This window comes from Muscardinus avellanarius, assembly GCF_963383645.1.
Source record: "Muscardinus avellanarius genome assembly, chromosome: 12".
Classification (NCBI taxonomy): domain Eukaryota; kingdom Metazoa; phylum Chordata; class Mammalia; order Rodentia; family Gliridae; genus Muscardinus; species Muscardinus avellanarius.
Window position 1 is genome coordinate 72,178,410 of NC_137798.1, and position 18,443 is coordinate 72,196,852.

The window sequence follows — 18,443 nt, forward strand, 5'->3', positions numbered from 1 at the left end:
AAAATAAATAAATAAATAAATAAATAAATAAAATTGCCGCCAGTGGATGGTTTGTAAACACAATAGGAAACTCTCACAGTCTGGAGCCTGGGAGGTTCAAGGTGCTGGCAGATTTGGTATCTGCTGAGAGCCTTCCTGGCTCACAGACTGTACCTTCCCGCAGAGTGGAAGGGGCGAAGAGGTCTCTCTCATCATTTTCCTAAGGGCACTAGTCCAGTCACCAGAGTGCCACCCTCAAGACCCAATCTCAGAAAGACCCCACCTCCTAATACATCACCTTAGAATTAGGATTTCAACGTATGAATGGGGGTGGGGGGCAAACTCAGCAGGGAGATTTGTATTGACAGAAATTCAAGTGAAAAAGGCAAAATAAAGTAGTATAATTATTTAGCCTACATTAATAGCATTAGAATATTAAGACAATCAGCCCTGGCACGCCCTCCCTTCTCTTTCTTGGAGCTGCCTACGGAGGTGGCCGCCATCTCCCACTCGGCACAATGGCCGCCCTCAGACCTCTCGTGAAGCCTAAGATTGTGAAAAAGAGGACCAAGAAGTTCACCCGGCACCAGTCAGACCGATCTGTCAACATTAAGCGGAACTGGCGGAAACCCAGAGGTACTGACAACCGGGTGCGGAGACGACTCAAGGCCAGATCCTGATGCCCAGCATCGGGTACGGGAGCAACAAGAAAGCAAGCGCGTGCTGCCCAGCGGCTCCGGACGTCCCTGGCCCACAGCGTCCAGGAGCTGCAAGTGCTCCTGCTGTGCAACAAAGCTCACTGTGCCGGATTGCCCACAATGTCTCCTCCAAGAACCGCGAGGCCATCGGGAAAGAGCAGCCCAGCTGGCCATTGGAGTCACCAAGCCCAACGCCAGGCTGCGCAACGAGGAAAACGAGTAGACGCCGCAAGCGTGCTTTCGCACGCTTACTTAAATAAAGCTACAAAAACATAACACACTTGTAATCCCAGCATTCGGGAGGCTGAGACTGGAGACTTGCAGTTCGAGGACAGCCTCAGCTACTTAGTGAGGTCCTCTGCAACTTAGTGAGATCCTGTTTCAAAATAAAGAATAAAAAATAGGGCAGGAGGTGTAGCTCAGAGGTAGAAAGCCCTTGGTTTCCATCCCCAATACTGAAAAAAAAAAAAAAAAGTATTGGGGTTGTAGCTCAGTGGTAGAGCACCTCTGGGTTCAATTCCCAGTACACCTCCTCCCCCTTCAAAGAAGCAAACAAGCAAGATGGCTGTCACCTCCCAGCCTCGCTACGGTTGAGGCTATGGGTCAACATCTGGCTGGTGAATATGGGTGGAAGTGACCAGCATTGCTTTATTGCTTCAGGCCGAGGGCATCCAAGCCCTCCACCCTCTTCCTTGCAACTGAAAGTGAAAGACTCTTAAGATGACGGAGCCTCAGAAGAGCAGATCTTAGGTCCATGAATCACCACACAGAGGAGAGTTTCCCAGGAAACCTGCTCAACCCATTCAAACTGTACAGAGAAAGAGAGACGTTTCCCTTGGCTTAATAACATCTCAGGATCCATGGGTTTCCATAGCAGTCAGAGCAATATGGCTACATTAGATGCATTATATCTTATTGTTTTATATCTTATTGTTTCAGTCAATGGAGAGGCACTTGAGTTTTTTGTTTTTGTTTTTAAAGGCCCAGGGGCCGGGCGTGGTGGCGCATGCTTGTAATCCCCGCGCTTGGGAGGCAGAGACAGGAGGATTGCGCAGGTTTGAAGCCAGCCGCGCTGGCGTAAGAGACCCTGTTTCCAAATAAAAATATAAAAATAGGTCTGGGAGTGTAGCCCGGAGATAGAAGGGCTTCCAGGAACCCCAGTGCCACCAAAAAAAAAAAAAAAAAAAAAAAGGCCCAGGGGTTGGGCATGGTGGTGTCAGGCATTGTGGTGCACACTTGTAATCCTTACACTTGGGAAACTGAGATAAGAGGCTTGAACAGGTTCGAAGCCAGCCTCAGCTACTTAGTGAGGCTCTCAGCAACTTAGTGAGACCCTGTTTCCAAATAAAAATATAAAAATAGGTCTGGGAGTATAGCCCGGAGATAGAAGGGCTTCCAAGAACCCCAGTACCACCAAAAAAAAAAAAAAAAAAAAAAAGAAGGCCCAGGGCCCAGGGGTCAGGCGTGGTGGTACACACTTGTAATCCTTACACTTGGGAGGCTGAGATAGGAGGATCACATAGGTTCGAAGCCAGCCTCAGCTACTTAGTGAGGCTCTCAGCAACTTCGTGAGACCCTGTTTCCAAATAAAATATAAAAAATAGGTCTGGGAGTATAGCCCAGAGGTAGAAAAGCCTCTGAGTTCCACCCCCAGTGCCACCAAAAAAAAAAAAAAGGCCCAGGAAATGAAATGGATTGGATTGGATCAACTTAGAATTAGTGCCAACCTCTTAGTCAATCAGCTGGCCTTGGGAGCAGAGTCACAGGTGAGCCTATGGGGACCAAAGGAATAACATCTGGTGGGGTGGGCACAGTTTCTGGAAGGAAGCCAGGAGAACTACGGGGAGAACGGGGGAGGGACGGCAAAGGAAGATGAGGACAAGAGTGCTGGCCTTCGAAGTATAGGCACTGGACTGTTGTGTTCTGTGCATAGAATTTGGAAAGTGATCCTGAGTCAGGATTCCTGACAAAGCCATTAGAACACGCTGGCAACCGAGGAAGCGGGCAGTGAGGAAGAAGCCTTAAAAAACCTTGACTTAAGAGGTAGAATTAAAGGAAGTAGGGATATTTAATCAAGAAAATAGAACACTTGGCAGGCAAATAGTGTTTCTCTTTAAGGATGCAAAAGGCTGTCCCATGAGAGGAGCACTGTGTGTGACCCTCTGAAGCCAAACCAGGCCCACAGCGTGGTCATGACAGAAAAGCAGACGGCAGCCCGACTTCAGGAAGAACTTCTAACCGTTTCAGCCAAGCAGGGAGGCTCGGCACCCTCCTTGGAGAAGCCCCGGGAGGCTTGCTCGGTCCTGGCCTGCTCATCCTGCCAAACCTTGAATAAGTGGTCACTCAATCCACCCATGAGGAGCTAACTACAGCCTGGGCCAAGTAATCTCAGCCACAGAGCAGGTCTGATCCTGCAGTGGCTACGATCCACCGGGCCTGGGGGCCAACCTCCCAGAGCCCTGGAGATTTATTTACAAGACGGTCATTATGGGGCTCAGGAGGCTCTGGAAAAGATGCTCATTCACCACACTTCTGTTGCTGATCCTTGAACTCAGAGCCAGAGGAAGGCATGGCCAGTGGGGCTCTCGGCAGGGAGTCCCCCACTGTCCCCAGCCCTTGTGGGCTGATGGGCAGAAACAACCCCCGCTCAGAAACACGTTAGAGACTGAGACAGTGCTGTGGGGCGTGACATGAATGTCATCTCCCGTCTCTACAGCTGAGGCCCAAGTGACCATGTGCCCTAAGTTACTGTCAGGGCCCGAATCAGGATTAGCCTCTTCCAGGTTTTGTAGAGGGCAGGGTAGTTGGGCTAGAGGTTAGGAGCACAGACCAAAGGTGAGCCTCCTAGGTTTGAATCCCGACTCTACTACTTAAGAAGTTTATTTACTTCTTTGTGTCTCCAATTCTTCTTTCCTTCCTGTCTTTTTTTTTCTTTTTCTTTCTTTCTTTTTTTGTGGTACTGGGGATGGAACCCAAGGGCATTGTATCTCTAAGCTATAACCCCCAGCACTATTTTTTTTTTTTTTTTTTTTTTTAGTATTTTTAGTTTTTGAAACAGGCTCCCACTGAGTTGCAAAGGACCTCACTAAGTAGCTGAGGCTGTCTGCGAACCATGATCCTCTGGTATCCACCTCCCGAATGCTGGCATTATAAGCATGTGCCACCACACCTGGCCTCCCATTTCTTGATTATAAGTTGTTACTAGAGATATCAACTACCTCAGAGGATTGGGTGAGGTTTTTTCTATTTTTATTTATTTATTTGAGATAAGGTCTTGCCAAGATGCCCAGTCTGACCCTAAATTTACAATCCTCCTGTGGAGGACGGGCTTCCCAGAGCCTCCTGAGTAGCTACATTGATAGAAGTAAGTGCATTGCTGGGCCAGGCTTAGAGGGATGTTTTGAGGACTGGGTTGATTATTATTTCCAAGGCTCTGAGATGGTCATTTGTCCAAGTTAACACAGACAAAAGGAAGCAGATTTAGAATTTGCGTCCAGCGGAATCTCATCCTGACACTCAAGGTTCTTCTGCCCCCCACCCTCAACTCACCACACTGACTCCTTCCACCCTCAAATGGAAATCTTTTCTGCTATTTTCTTGGGGATGGAGAAACAGCTTCCTTAGCCAAACTTCTGTTTGCTGGATCTGGAGAAGCTTCTGTCCTTACACATGGGGAAATCGAGGTACAGGACAGTCACAGTGGCAGGTCACCCCAGGAAGGGTTACTGAGTAGCTGAAACCTATACCAGATGTCTTTTGAGCCAGGTTCTTTCAGCAAAAGTAGCCAAATAGCCAAATGGTGAGCTCAAGAGCTGTTCCAATTACTCCTGGAGGATTGGTGTGGCACTAGGGCTTTCTGTCAAGAAGCCTGTGTGGCTGGTCAAACTGTCTCTTTTGGAGAAATGGAAGAAGACGTGAGAAGATAGAAGGACCTCCCTCGTTCTTGGATTAGGCAGAAGAAATATTATTAAAATGGTCATCCTACCAAAAGCGATTTTCAGATTCAATGTCATTCTTCAGTCCTAAAATACATAGGGAAGAACAAAAGCCAAAGCCATCTTGAACAATAAGAATTACACTAGACACTTTACAGTGCCCAATTTCAAATTATACTATAGTAAGAGAGCTATGGTAAAAAAATAAAATAAAACCTCCCGCATGGTATTGGCATAAAAAGACACATAGACCAACGAAAAGGAACAGAAGATGCAGATACATATCTTCATATGTGGATTTTTTACAAAGGCAGCCTTGGACAAAGACAAGCCTTTTCAACAAATGGTATTGGGGAAATTGGATATCCATATGCAAAATAGTAAAACTAGACCCCCATTTCTCACCCTATGCAAATGTCAACTCAGATCACAGACCTACCAATTAAACCAGAAACTTAACAATTACTAGAAGAGGGAACTGTACCAACCGCTGTGCTGTGTGCGTGTCTGTTTGTGTCACTTTAAGTCCCACTATGATGTATAATCACATTGCACCAATAAAAGTATAAAAAGGGGGGGCTCCTTTATTGCAGGGTGTGGCGGCACACCTGTATTCCCAGCACTGGGGAGGCTGAGAGAGGGGCATCACTTGAGTCCAGGAGTTCAGTGCTACACAGGGCAGCGTAGTGAGACCCCATCTCATATAAAATAAAATAAAATAAAATTTTTATTTTTTACTTATTTTTAAATTTTTATTTATTTATTTATTTATTTTTGCAGTACTGGGGATGGACCTCAGGGGCATTCTACCTTCGAGCTGTACTCACAGCCCTATTTTTTATTCTTTATTTTGAAACAGGGTCTCACTGAGTTGCAAAGGGCCTCACTGAGTTCTTGGACAACTAGCTGAGGTTGTCCAAGAACTGCAATCCACCTGTCTCAGCCTCCCCAGTGCTGGGATTCAGCCATGCCGGCTGAAACATATATATATATATATATATATATATATATATATATATATATATATATATTGGTGGTACTGGGTCTTTCTACCTCTGGGCTATACTCCCAGACCCATTTTATTTTTATTCGAAAACAGGGTCTCACTAAGCTGCTAAGAGCCTCACTAAGTAGCTGAGGCTGGCTTTGAACCTATGTGATCTTCCTGTCTCAGCCTTCCAAGCGCAGGGATTACAAGCGTGCGCCACCATGCACGGCCTGAATAAAATTTTTAAATTGCCCCTTTCTCTGGGTTCAGGTGCTTCCTGAGCTCATCAGCCATTGTACAGAGAAAGCCCCAGAAGGATGTGGCAAGGGAGCAGGGATGGGGTGGAACCAGGTAAAGTATCCCTCATCAAGCATGGAGACAGACTTTGCCTGAGAGACTCCATGACCCCCGAGATGCCTCTCATCGGCCCACTCAGGTACACGAGATGCTGACTTGTGGAATCCTTGAATGACCTCTCCTTGGGTCAGGCTGTTGCCTTCCTGCCCATCAGAGATGTATAAATAGATTTCACTGCACCTATTTTTTCCCCAAAGTAGCTGATAGTCTGAGTTGTTCCAAATCCTGTAGCAGCCAGGGAGGCGCCCCTGTCTCTGTCATGGTGGGGTAGAGGTTCAGAGAGGGGATGGGAGGCTGTGACTCCAGAGTAGGCTGCTGAGTCAGACGGGGCATGAGCTGGACCGTCTGCTGGGCCCTGGCTGAGGTTCCCCAGCTGCACAGGGAGTAGCAGAGGTGACCGGGCTTGCAGCTGAGTCAGGGGCCTCTGAAGATGCAGGAAGCAGCAATAGTAGAGCCTGGCTTTGTTGCTTAATGTCTGCCTGAGCTCTGGCAACCTCTTTGAGCCTCCGCTTTCTTATCTGAAAAAGTGTGGGAGAATCATTCTCCCCTCTCAGGAGGACCTTTAAAAGGGTCTCAAGTCTTAGCACATGCAGGGCAAAGGCTGGCTGGAAGGCAGTACAGGGAAGGGCAAGCTTGGCTTCTAGAACCACATGGTTTGGGTTCAAAGCCTGGCTCTGACACATACTATCTGCAGGTCCTAGATGTGCTGGGGGGAGAGGAGAGAGAGAACTTAACCTCTCTGCTCCCCAGTTTCCCCGTCTGTAAATGATGTAGTAATAGCTGAATGCGTTGTGCGACTATTTGAGAATTGCACTGGCTGAACACTCGCAGAGCACTTAGAATGATGCTCATAATTCATAAGCACCCACTAAATACAAAGCTGGCATGCATGTTCACCCTCACAGACCCCTGTTGAAATTCCTCTCCAGGGCCAGAAAAATAAATCCCTCCTTGAAACTGCCATCCCTCCTTCCCTCTGAGAATGGCGCCTTGAATTCCTTTTGCTTCTTGCAGCACTAACTTCACACCATTCTCTGACCTTTCCTTTTGTTCAGCTTTCTGCCTCCTCCTCCTCCCAGTGTCAGCAGAAGCCCTTGTCCAAACTCTTGTGTGAAACCCAGGACTTAGCTGGGCTTATTGAGTGAGCATAACTCCAAACAGCCATCCAGACGGTGCACTGGATCACCTGCCATTTACCACTTACCCACTCACTCATCAGACAGTCAGAGCGTACCTTAAGTGTCTCAGGTATTTCATCAGGCACTGGTGGCACAGGCCAAAGAGTCAGTCTCTGCCTTCAAGGAGCTCACAAATTGAGAGGTCGAGAAACCAAAAACCCAGATCATTCAGTAGACTTTATTAAGTTATGTAAAGCTATGCAAAATAAATTATGTAAAGCTCCCATTCGGGAGGCTGAGACCTGAGGATTGCGGTTCGCAGACAGCCTCAGCTACTTAGTGAGGCCCTCTGCAACTCAGTGAGACCCAGTTTCAAAATAAAGAATAAAAAATAGAACAGGGGCTGTAGCTTGGAGGTAAAATACCCCTGGGTTCCATCCCCAGACCCTCAAAAAAGAAAAAAGTTATGTAAGTTATATAATAGGAAGGGCTGGAGATACAGCTCAATGATAGAGCACTTGCCTAGCATACACAAGGCCCTGGGTTCCATCCCCAGCAACACACATACACACACACACACACACACACACACACACACACACACACACACACTAAGGGGAAGCCTTGTCCAGGCTTGGGACGGGAGCAGTCTCCTGGATATGATAGCTTCTTTCTGCTCAGGGCAGCTGTACTGAGCACTTCTGGAGGCTGCTGGGCCTTCTGCCTGGCCAAGGACTTGGGCCAAGTCTGGCCCCTGCCAGTCTCCCTCTGCCCATCCTGGTCCTCAGGCTCCTCACTCCCTGGCTCCTCCTCAGCCTCTCACCCCCCATGCTCCCTCCTGCCACCGGTTTTTCCTATGCCACCCCTTCTGTCTGCAGTGCCTCCCCACCCCAGTTCATATTTAATGACTCTTTTCTTTTAAACCTTGGTGCAATTTTGACTTCATCCCGGGAGCCTTTACTGACCTCACTGACTAGATCAAATCCTCTGCTACACACACTCCTAGAACTCTGCACCCTTACTAAACAGTTCTGACATACACATTCTGTGATTATCTAATGCTTATCTTTCTTACAGACCAAAAACAGGGTGGAGGAATAACTGAATGATTGACTGACTGACTGACTGACTGACTGAATGTTTATACTAACTGGATAAGGCAGGATGATGTGTTTGTTCATCCCGAGGGACTACAGAAATTACGGCTTCCTTTTGAAGTCATCACCATTTATAATAATTATAACCATCATTTATCATAACGTCACATAGGCCTCATTTGTTCATTCACGCATCCATCCGGTCTTGATTCAGCATTAGCTTGGGGTGAGGCACAGTCCCAGCACTGGAGGGAGGAGATGTGAAAGCTTCACAGGCTCCCTGCCCTCTGGAGCTCATATTTGGGTGCAGAAGACAGAGAAAAGAGACAAATGTATACGAGACTACCATCTTTGGAGAGCAGTGGCTGTCACAAACTCCCCGGTGCAGGAGGGATCTTCAGAGCTTGTCCTACCCTCTGGAACCTCTCAATGAGAAGGATGACATTGGTTCAAAAGATCAGGAAAAAGTCTGGCCACTTTAAAATGACTCCCTAGCACAGGATGAGGACTCTCTGGTTGGTACCAGATGCTCAGGAGCAGGAGACTGGCTGAGCTAAGTGACAAAGGACATTGGAGGCCCTGGCTGTGGTGGAAAAGGGCAGAACTGCTGTCTAGTGCCCAGCATCCTTCTCAGCTGGTCAGCGCTGTCATCAGCTGGTGACCCCTGGGGCCTGGCACCCGTGCCCTGGCAGCCAGGAGCGGGAAATGAAGGTGGAGCCAGATGGCCATCCATTGTGGCAGCAGTTCCTGAAGCCCTTGAAACCTGAGGAGGTGGCTAAGGACAGCCCTGGCCTCTGCTCCCTGTCCTGGGGTGAACTTCTGGTTTCGGGTTGTTGTTACCCTGAACGCGGGACCTGTTACAGTGGGTGCGGGAAGACAGGGTCAGGATGGGGTCCCTGGAGAGGACATGTTTGTGGGGGGCTGGAGTGGAGGTGAGGAACCTCTTTAACAGATTGGATTAAATGCCGTGTGGTTCAAGTTATCAAATGCTTATTGAGCCCCTACTATGTGCCAGACTCACTGTTCTGGGTGCTGGGGTACGGTAGTGAGTGAGCTGTGGTCCCCAGCCTCCTCTATATCATTTGGGTAACAGCTTGTTCTTTCTAAAGCACTTGTTAGGCTCTCAATTGATACTTGTTATAGTCCTGGGAGTCCTACAAGGGCACCCCACATATGACCAATTTTCTTCCCATTTCTCTGCCACATTGAGCCAAAGCTGGGGCCTTTGCCAGGACACTGGCATTACGCTGTTTAGACTCTCCAGCTACTACAATTGTAAGTCAAATAAATCTCTGTACCTTATAAGTTACCCAGCATGAGGTATTTTGTTATAGCAATGCCACATGGACCAAGACACTGTTGTTCTCATTTGATGCATGGGCAAGTAGCGACAGAAAGGTTAAGTACTTTGTTTAAAGGGAAGCTAAATAGAACTAGCCTCCCAGGCCTTGTTTAGGCTTTCCACTGCCCCCTACCAAGGGGAGTCAGAGTACTGGTATTTATATTCATTTTTAATTTTAATATAATTTTAAATTTTATTTTTAAACTATTTCCTTAGCTCTTGTGAAGGTAATCTGGTGAGTAAATATGTGTTCAATTTGGTGTATCTGTGGAGAGATTGCTGGAGGATCATATTCAGTTACCATCTTATTCTGCCTCTCAAATGACTGTGTGTGTGTGTGTGTGTGTGTGTGTGTGTGTGTGTGTGTGTGTGTGACTGAGCCTTGAACCCAGGGCCTCACATATGCTAGGCAATTGCTCTACCACTGAATTACATCTCCAGACCTTTTTATTTTGAAGCAATCTTGCTAAATTGCCCAGGCTGGCCTTAAATTTGTGATCCTTCTGCCTCAGTTTCCTAAGTAGCTGGGAGTATAGGCATGTGTCCCCATGTATGGCCTCCCTGTATTGATTTTAAAAATGTATTTATAGCCGGGCATGGTGACGCACACTTGTAATCCCAGCACTCAGGAGGCTGAGACCGGAGGATCGTGGTTCGCGGACAGCCTCAGCTACTTAGTGAGGCCCTCCGCAACTCAGTGAGACCCGGTTTCAAAATAAAGAATAAAAAATAGGGCAGGGGATGTAGCTTGGAGGTCAAATGCCCCTGGGTTCCATCCCCAAACCCGCAAAAAAAAAAAAAATTTATCATGGTACTTGGGATTGAACCCAGGGCATTCTGTCTCTGAGCTCCACCCCCAGCTCTATTTTATTTTTTGTTCAGAACCAAGATCTTTCTAAATTGTTGAGAGCCTCACTAAGTTGCCCAGGTTGGCTTCAAACCTGTGATCCTCCTGTCTCAACTCCCAAGTAGAGGGATTACAAGCATGCACCACCACGCCTGTTCCCTATATCCTAATCACTAGTGTCTAATAGGAAAACTTGATGAATTGGGAAAGGCTTCATAGAACCCCTGAGCTTATTTCCCCCCATTTCCTATTTCATTTTTAGCACCTTCCTGATGAATGGAAACAACACCCTTGACAGGCAAGGGGTAGACTGGAGGCCTGGTTAAAGTTCTTCACACCAGGAAGCCCATCCTGATAAGCCCTGCTCAGGAGGCCTTGCTGGCTGGATGCAAACACAGCCTGATGGGAAGCAGGAAGGCCTCCCCGGTTACGCATAAGCTCCTGGGGACCACAAACACTGCTTACGCTTCTGTGTCTCTTAGCACCAAAGAGCACACTGTGGTCCACTTAGGCGCTCAATAAACCTTAATTGATTAGTTGATTGGGAACAACAACCATATAATCAAAGTGCCTGGAAGGACAATCTCCCACAGGCTGCCAGCCAGTGGGGAGCTCTGGGAACAGGTAATTTCAAATCAATGTGCTTGCTCAGCCCCAAGGCAGTTTAAAGTGGATGACTGAGGCATTATTTTAGAACAGCACAAAATTGCAAACATGCAAATACTCAGCAATGGGGGAATAGCTAAGCTAACCAGGTTATATTGAGATTCTGGAAGACAATGTCATTACTTAAAAAGCAAATATGTTGTCTATTTCTTTTTTTCTTTCTTTTTTCTTTTTTTTTTTTTTTTTGGTGGTGGTACTGGAGGAACCCAGAGGCCTTCTACTTCCGGGCTACACTCCCAGACCTGTTTTATACTTTGTTTGGAAACAGGGTCTTGCTAAGTTGCGGAGAACCTCACTAAGTAGCTGGGGCTGGCTTCGAACCTGCGCGATCCTCCTGTCTCAGCCTCCCAAGCGCGGGGATTACAAGCGTGCGCCACCACGCCCGGCTTGTTGTCTATTTCAATACAAAGAAATGTAAACCAAAATGGGGAATGAAGAATCTGAGACAAATGTAGAAATACACATACATGCACTCAGAAAGGCAAGAAGAAGACCTCACCACATAGTAGCTCTTCCAGCGGTCCCAGCTTTGTTTTTTCTATAAAGTTCTGTAGGCAAAGGGAATGTTATAGCAGGGTCATATCTGTCACACTGTCTGGTGTCTCGGGAGGACTCCCTGGGCCAGATCACCTGGGGATCCTGGTGCTGACAATAACAGATCATGAGACCTCAAATAACCCACTCTCCTGACCCTTGTTTTTTTTTTTTTTTTTTTCTGTACTGGGGATAAAACCCAGGGACATTCTACCTCCAAGCTATACTCCCAGCCCTATTTTGTATTCTTTATTTTGAAACAGGGTCTCACTGAGAGGCAGAGCCTCACTAAGTAGCTGAGGCTGTCTGTGAACCGTGATCCTCCTGTCTCAGCCTCCCGAGTGCTGGGATTGCAAGGTGTGCCACCACGCCCGGATTCCTGACCCTCAGTTTTTAATCTGTGAGAATAGAAATTATAATACTTGTCCTGCCCTTCTTACCAGGTAAGAATATAAGGAAATTTAGACCCTTTATTTACCTCATGTGATATAAAATTTACAGATGTAGAAATAATGTCTGACTATGGGATGCTGTCACATCTGGCTCAGGAATCACAGCATATAAATGTTATGACTGGTTACACCTTGTCATCCCAGTACTTGGGAGGCTGAGACTGGAGGATTACAGGTCAGAGAACAGCCTCAGCAATCTAGTGAGACTCTGTTTGTTTCAAAAGAATAAGAAACCGGGCATGGTGGCACACGCTGGTAATCCCAGTACTTGGGAGGCTGAGACAGAGGATCCCAGGTTCGTGGTAAGCCTCAGCAACCTCTGAGGCCCTCCACAACTTAGTGAGACCCTAAAATAAAGAATAAAATAGGGCTGAGGGTATAGCTCAGAGGTAGAATTCCTTTGGGTTCAGTTCCCAGTAACACACGCATGCACGCGCGCACACACACACACAAATAAAATAAATAAATAAATATTAAAAATTAAAAAGGGCTGGGAGTGTAGCTTGGAGGCAGAATGTCCCTGGGTTCAATCCCTAGTACTACAAATAAACAAATAGATAATAAACAAACAATAAATGGTTAATTTTATTACCTTTGTAGAATCCAAAGAGTCTTGCAAAATTTGATGGGTTTTAGGTAAGGAATCATAGATCTTACTAAGTGTATTAGGCATATTACTTTAACTTAACCTTTACAATAATCTTGTAGGGTTTTTTTATCCATTTTTTACAGGTGAGAAAATTTGTGTGTATAGAGGTTAAGCAACTTGCCAGCCTATTTAAAATAGTCAGATTAGGACCATTCAGAAGCCCAGGATTTGGCCACCATGCCCACACCTGCCAGAGCCAGAAATGCCTGCCAGAGCGGCATCTGCTTGCATTTCACGTATGAGACTAACAAAAGGGAATGTTTCTTCCCATATCTAACATTGATTGCATGCTGGGCACTTGACAATCAGCGTCTCAACTAATCTCCACCTCTGGTGGGGGTAGGGCTTCAGGCTATTATTAACCCTGTTTTCAGATGATTCTAAGGTTACATAACCCAAGTGAGTCAGGAACCTGGGATTCAAACTTAGGTATAATGACTCCAAAGCCTGGGATGTGAATCTTTCACTGGGCGATCAGGAAGTTCCCAGCAGTACATGGAGTGTAGACAGCCACATTCCAGACAGACTGAGAAAGGAGCTCTTTGCAGAGAGTTATGGATGTGGAGCCATCCGGCTCCTTCTGTTTCCTGATCCTTCCCCCTCCCTTACCCTTGTTCTCCCTCCTTCCTTCGGAGTCAGCTGTCGTCTCTAGGAGATGAAATGTAAACCAGGATTGGGTCAGGTACCTTTAGCAGAGTTGCAGGAAGGGAAAATGTAGAAATAACTAGAAGGATGCACAAGTGTGTCAATCAGAAGACGAGTTGCTTCTTAGGATGCTCAGGGCCAGGCAAAGGCACAAACGGAGACAATCCTGCAAAAGGCGCCATCTGGTCCTGCTGGTCAGCAGGCCTGAGACCCTGGGGGAGCAGATTGAGTGAAAGTCAGCAAAACAACACCTAATGTCATTTTGGTTTTACTTTTAAAGGGATCCATAGAAAAGGCTTGCCCTTTGGTGTCAAAGAGGTCCTGGCGCGCTTCGGCCTCCTGCCTGGGCTGGGCTCAGCAGGTCAGACTGTCGCAGGGGTTGCCAGTGGGAAAGGCAAGAAGATCTGGACACTAGCTGCCCTTGACTGCCTGCCTCTGAAGAATCCTGGGGACCTTACTGCAAAAAAAAAAGACAGCATCTAATTGGATCAATCTCAATTGGGTCAGGTCTGTATCTTGAGTACATATACAATTTGAAAGATCTGGATGAGTTACAGATTATAAAAAAAAAAAAGGACCTAGTTTGGAGCACTTCCATATTGGAGTTTCCTCCATATCTCAGCAGTCAACCCAAGACTCAGGAACAGATGACAGGGTGCTGAGCATAGGCTGTACAGGGCAGGGCTCCCAGAGGGAGGGTGGGGATTCGATGGGAGAGACTGGCTCAAGGCAGGAGCAGGATCGCATGAAGGACAGAAAGGGAGAGTTTGAGAGCTGAAGATGATGATCATAAAAGCCGGGCATGGTGGCACACACTTGTAATTCCATCATTCTGGAGGCTGAGAATGGAGGCTCATGGTTCGCAGACAGCCTCAGCTACTTAGCGAGGCCCTTTGCAAGTCAGTGAGACCCTGTTTCAAAATAAAGAATAAAAATAGGGCTAGGAGTGTAGCTTGAAGGTAGACTCCCCCTGGGTTCAATCCCCAGTACTGAAAAAAAAAAAAAGATATGATCACAGGAGATGGTCAGATGTTTAAAAAGAAGTGGGGTGTGTAGCAGTGTTTGGATTGTCAACATACACAAGGTTTTCACTGTGGGATGATCGTAAGCAAGAGAACCAATTAACATAAACCATTTTTTTTCTTCCGGTACTGAGGATGGAACCCAGGGACATTCTACCTCTGAGCTACATCCCCAGCCCTATTTTTTATTCTTTATTTTGAAACAGGGTTTCACTGAGTTGCAAAGGGCCTCACTAAATAGCCGAGGCTATCCGGAAACTGCAATCCTTCTGTCTCAGCCTCCCGAATGCTGGGATTACAAGTATGTGCCACCATGCCCAGTTTTTTTTTTTTTTTTTTTTTTTTTTTTTTTTTTTTTTTTTTTTTTGTACTAGAGATTGAACCCAGGAGCATTCTACCTCTGAGCTACCTCCAGCCCCCACCTTTTTTTTTTTTTTTTTTGAAACAAGATCTTGATAATTTGCTGAGAGCATCACTAATTTGCTGAGCCTGGCCTTGAACCTGTGATCTCTCCTGTCTCAGCCTTTCAACTCCCATCATTACAGGTGTGGGCAGAATCTATTGGAAAGACACAAGGGGCCCCTCACATAAAGGAAAGGCTGACAAACAAACTGAGAAAAAAACAGGCATCCAAATGCCACCAAGGAAATGAGTAGGAGGGATTACCAGGCAGCCCATTTGAGAGAAGCTGACTGTTCTGGTCAGGGTCAGGAATCCATCCTGAGCCTGGAGAGACCCACCAAGATATGTCTGATGACAGAAGGGTTATTCTGCAAAGCAGGAACTAACATATTGCAATTAGGAAGAATGTTTTAAGCTTCTACTAACCAGGGTCACTAATTCATTCTTATTGACCCAATTTGGACACTGAAAGTCCCATGTTCTAGGAAACCCCTAGTCTCAGAAAAACTGGGATGCCTGGTCACCCTAAAACCAACAGGTAGGTGGGTCATAGTTGGCCAGTGAAAAATCTCCTAAGAAAATACCCATAAGGCTCCCCTCCCCAGGACTGGGGATTGAACCAGGAGCATTTGCCCTCTAAGCTCCATACCAGCACTTTTTGTTATTTTTATTTTGAGACATCATGGATCACCTGCATGGCCCCTAAGTCCAATGGTAAGTGGGAAGCCTTGGATCCTGAATGTTTGCCACTGGAAGAGGCAAAGAACGATTCTCCCTTGGAGCCTCTGGGAGGAATGTAGCCCTCCTGACGCCTCCATTTCCAAAGACTGGCTTCAAGAGGTATGAGACAATACGGAACTATTATTTTAAACCACCTGGTTTCTGGCCCTTTGTTACCACAGCCCTGGGAAACTAGTGTAACCCTGTATACTAAGAAGCTTCCCCCTTTACCATCTAGTGGAGCTATATAACTTCTTTCTTCCTTCCTTCCTTCCTTCCTTCCTTCCTTCCTTCCTTTCTCTTTCTTTCACTACTATGAATTGAACCTAGGGACATTCTACCTTTGAGCCACCCCCACACACACACTCATTTTATTTTTTTGCTTTGAAACAGTTTCTCACTATGTTGCTGAGTCTCCTTTAATTGCTGAGGCTGGTCTTGAACCTGTGATCCTCTTATCTCAGCCTCCCAAGTACTGGCATTACAAGTTGGCACCACCATGCTCAGCTACATTTAACATTTTAGCTTTGCAAATAGCTTTCACATGTGCTAGACTTGAAAGGCATCCAAATATCATAAAATACTGCCGAGCGTGATGGCGCACGCTTGTAATCCCAGTACTTGTGAGGCTGAGACAGGAGGATCACAGGCTCGGGACCAGCCTCAGCTACTTAGTGAGGCCCTCTGCAACTTAGTGAGACCCTGTTCCAAAATAAAGAATAAAGCCAGACGTGGTGGCGCACACTTGTAACCCCAGCATTTGGGAGGCTGAGACAGGAGGATCCAGATTCGCAGACAGCCTCAGCTACTTAGTGAGGCCCTTTGCAACTCAGTGAGGCCCTGTTTCAAAATAAAGAAAAAAGCTGGGTGTTGTGGTGCACGCTTGTAATCCCAGCATTCAGGAGCCTGAGACCAGAGGATCACGGTTTGTGGACAGCCTCAGCTACTTAGTGAGGCCCTCCGCAACTTAGTGAGACCCTGTTTCAATATAAAGAATAAAAAACAGGGCAGGGGTGTAGCTTCGTTTCCATCCCCAGACCTGCAAAAAAAATAAAAAGAATAAAGAATAAAAAATAAAAAATAGGCTGGGGATGTAGCTTGGAGGTAGAATGCCCCTGGGTTCAACCCCCAGTACTGGAAAAAAAATATCATAAAATACAAAAGGCACCTGACCTGTCCAAAATCCTCCCTGAAAAGTCTTCTGTTTATACTGAAACAAGAGCAATTTGCAAAGCTGGGCACAGTGTCATGTGCTTGTAGTCCAGCAACTTGGAGTGGCTGAGACAGGAGAATCTCAAGTTCAAGGTCAGCCTAGGCAACATAGTGAAAACTTATCTCACAAAACAAAACAAAATAATGACCAAAAAAAAAAAAAGACCATCTGTAGAGAAATATGATAACCCAAGATTGCAGACTGGTTGGCAACGGACCTTCTCTGATGTCCATCTGGAATGGAACAAATGAGAGGGTGCGTGTGAGCACTCAGCGTAGCACTGACCGCAGTCGCGGTCCCTGCGGCCACAGCGCCAGCCACGAAAGGAGCTGCGGCCACAGTTAAAATAAGACCCAGTTCCTGTAACCTTGGATCAGTGGCTCTTCTCCTTTACCTGTTTCCCTGCCCACCAAAGGTGGTGCCCCTGTCCCTTGGTTACACCAGGATGCAGTGTGTGTGTGTGTGTGTGTGTGTGTGTGTGTGTGTGTGTGTGTTTGTGTGTGTGTAGTCCTGGGGATTGAACTCAGGGTAGTTATATATGGGTTCACTCAGAACCCCTGAGCTACACCTGGAGCACTTTTTATTTTTAGTTAGGGTATTGCTAAGTTATCATGCACTGTCCTCAAACCTTCAATCCTCCTGTCTCAGCCTCCCGAGTATTGTGATTATGGGTGTAATCAGTCACTGGGACTGGCTGACAATACACCGTTCTGAGATGGCTATCTGGGAAGAAAAATCAAGGTTATGGTTACTTAGTGCTATAAACTAAGCATTAGGTGTTTGCAAACATTTGTAAGATTTCAAAAGAAACAGATACTTGGCATTAGCTCTCTTAGGGTATTTCTGTCAATGCAGTGTCCCTAGAAGGTCACTTTGGATTGGATGAGGAAGAGGGCAGAGGAAGGGCAGAAGGAAAGCATTAAAAAAGGAAAATACCAGCTAGGGGTGGTGACACATACCTGTAATCCCAGTACTTGGGAGGCTGAGAAAGGAGGATCGTAGGTTCAAGGCCTGCCTCAGCTACTTGGTGAGATCCCATTTCAAAAATTAAAATATAGCCGGGCATGCTGGCACACGCTTGTAATCCCAGTACTTGGGAGGCCGAGACAGGAGGATCACACAGGTTTGAAGCCAGCCTCAGCTACTTAGTGAGGCTCTTAGCAACTTAGTGAGACCCTGTTTCCAAATAACTTATAAAAATAGGGCTGGGGGTATAGCCCAGAGGTAGAAAAGCCCCTGGGTTCTACAACCAGTACTGAAAAAAATATATATATATGTACACACACACACACACACACACACACACACACACACACACGTGGATATGTTTTATATCCACATATATATTTTTAATTTTTAATTTTCTTTGGCGGTACTGGGATAGAACCCAGGGCATTCTACCTCCAAGCTACACCCCCCAGCCCTATTTTCTATTCTTTATTTTGAAACAGGGTCTCACTGAGTTGCAAAGGGCCTCACTGAGTAGCTGAGGCTGTCCATGACCGCGATCCTCCTGTCTCAGTCTCCAAATGCTGGGATTACAAGTGTGTACCATCATACTCAGCTACATATATATTTATTTTTTTTAAATAAGTGTTTAAAACACACATATCTATATATCATATATATTTAAAACACACACATATGATATATATATATATGCATGTATATATATGGCTGGAGGTGTGTGTGTGTGTGTGTGTGTGTGTGTGTGTGTGTGTGTGTGTAAAATCCTGGGTCCTCTCGGTCTGGTCTCTGCCTCTTGACTCTTCTCGGACA

General features: G+C 46.3%; 1 pseudogene across 1 annotated transcript; it reads left to right on the forward strand.

Moving 5' to 3' along the window:
- The first annotated feature begins 497 nt into the window (after positions 1-497).
- Positions 498-900, forward strand: LOC308271722 (large ribosomal subunit protein eL32-like; annotated as a pseudogene). Its single transcript has one exon. The product of its transcript is annotated as a large ribosomal subunit protein eL32-like (transcript).
- The last annotated feature ends 17,543 nt before the right edge of the window (positions 901-18,443 follow it).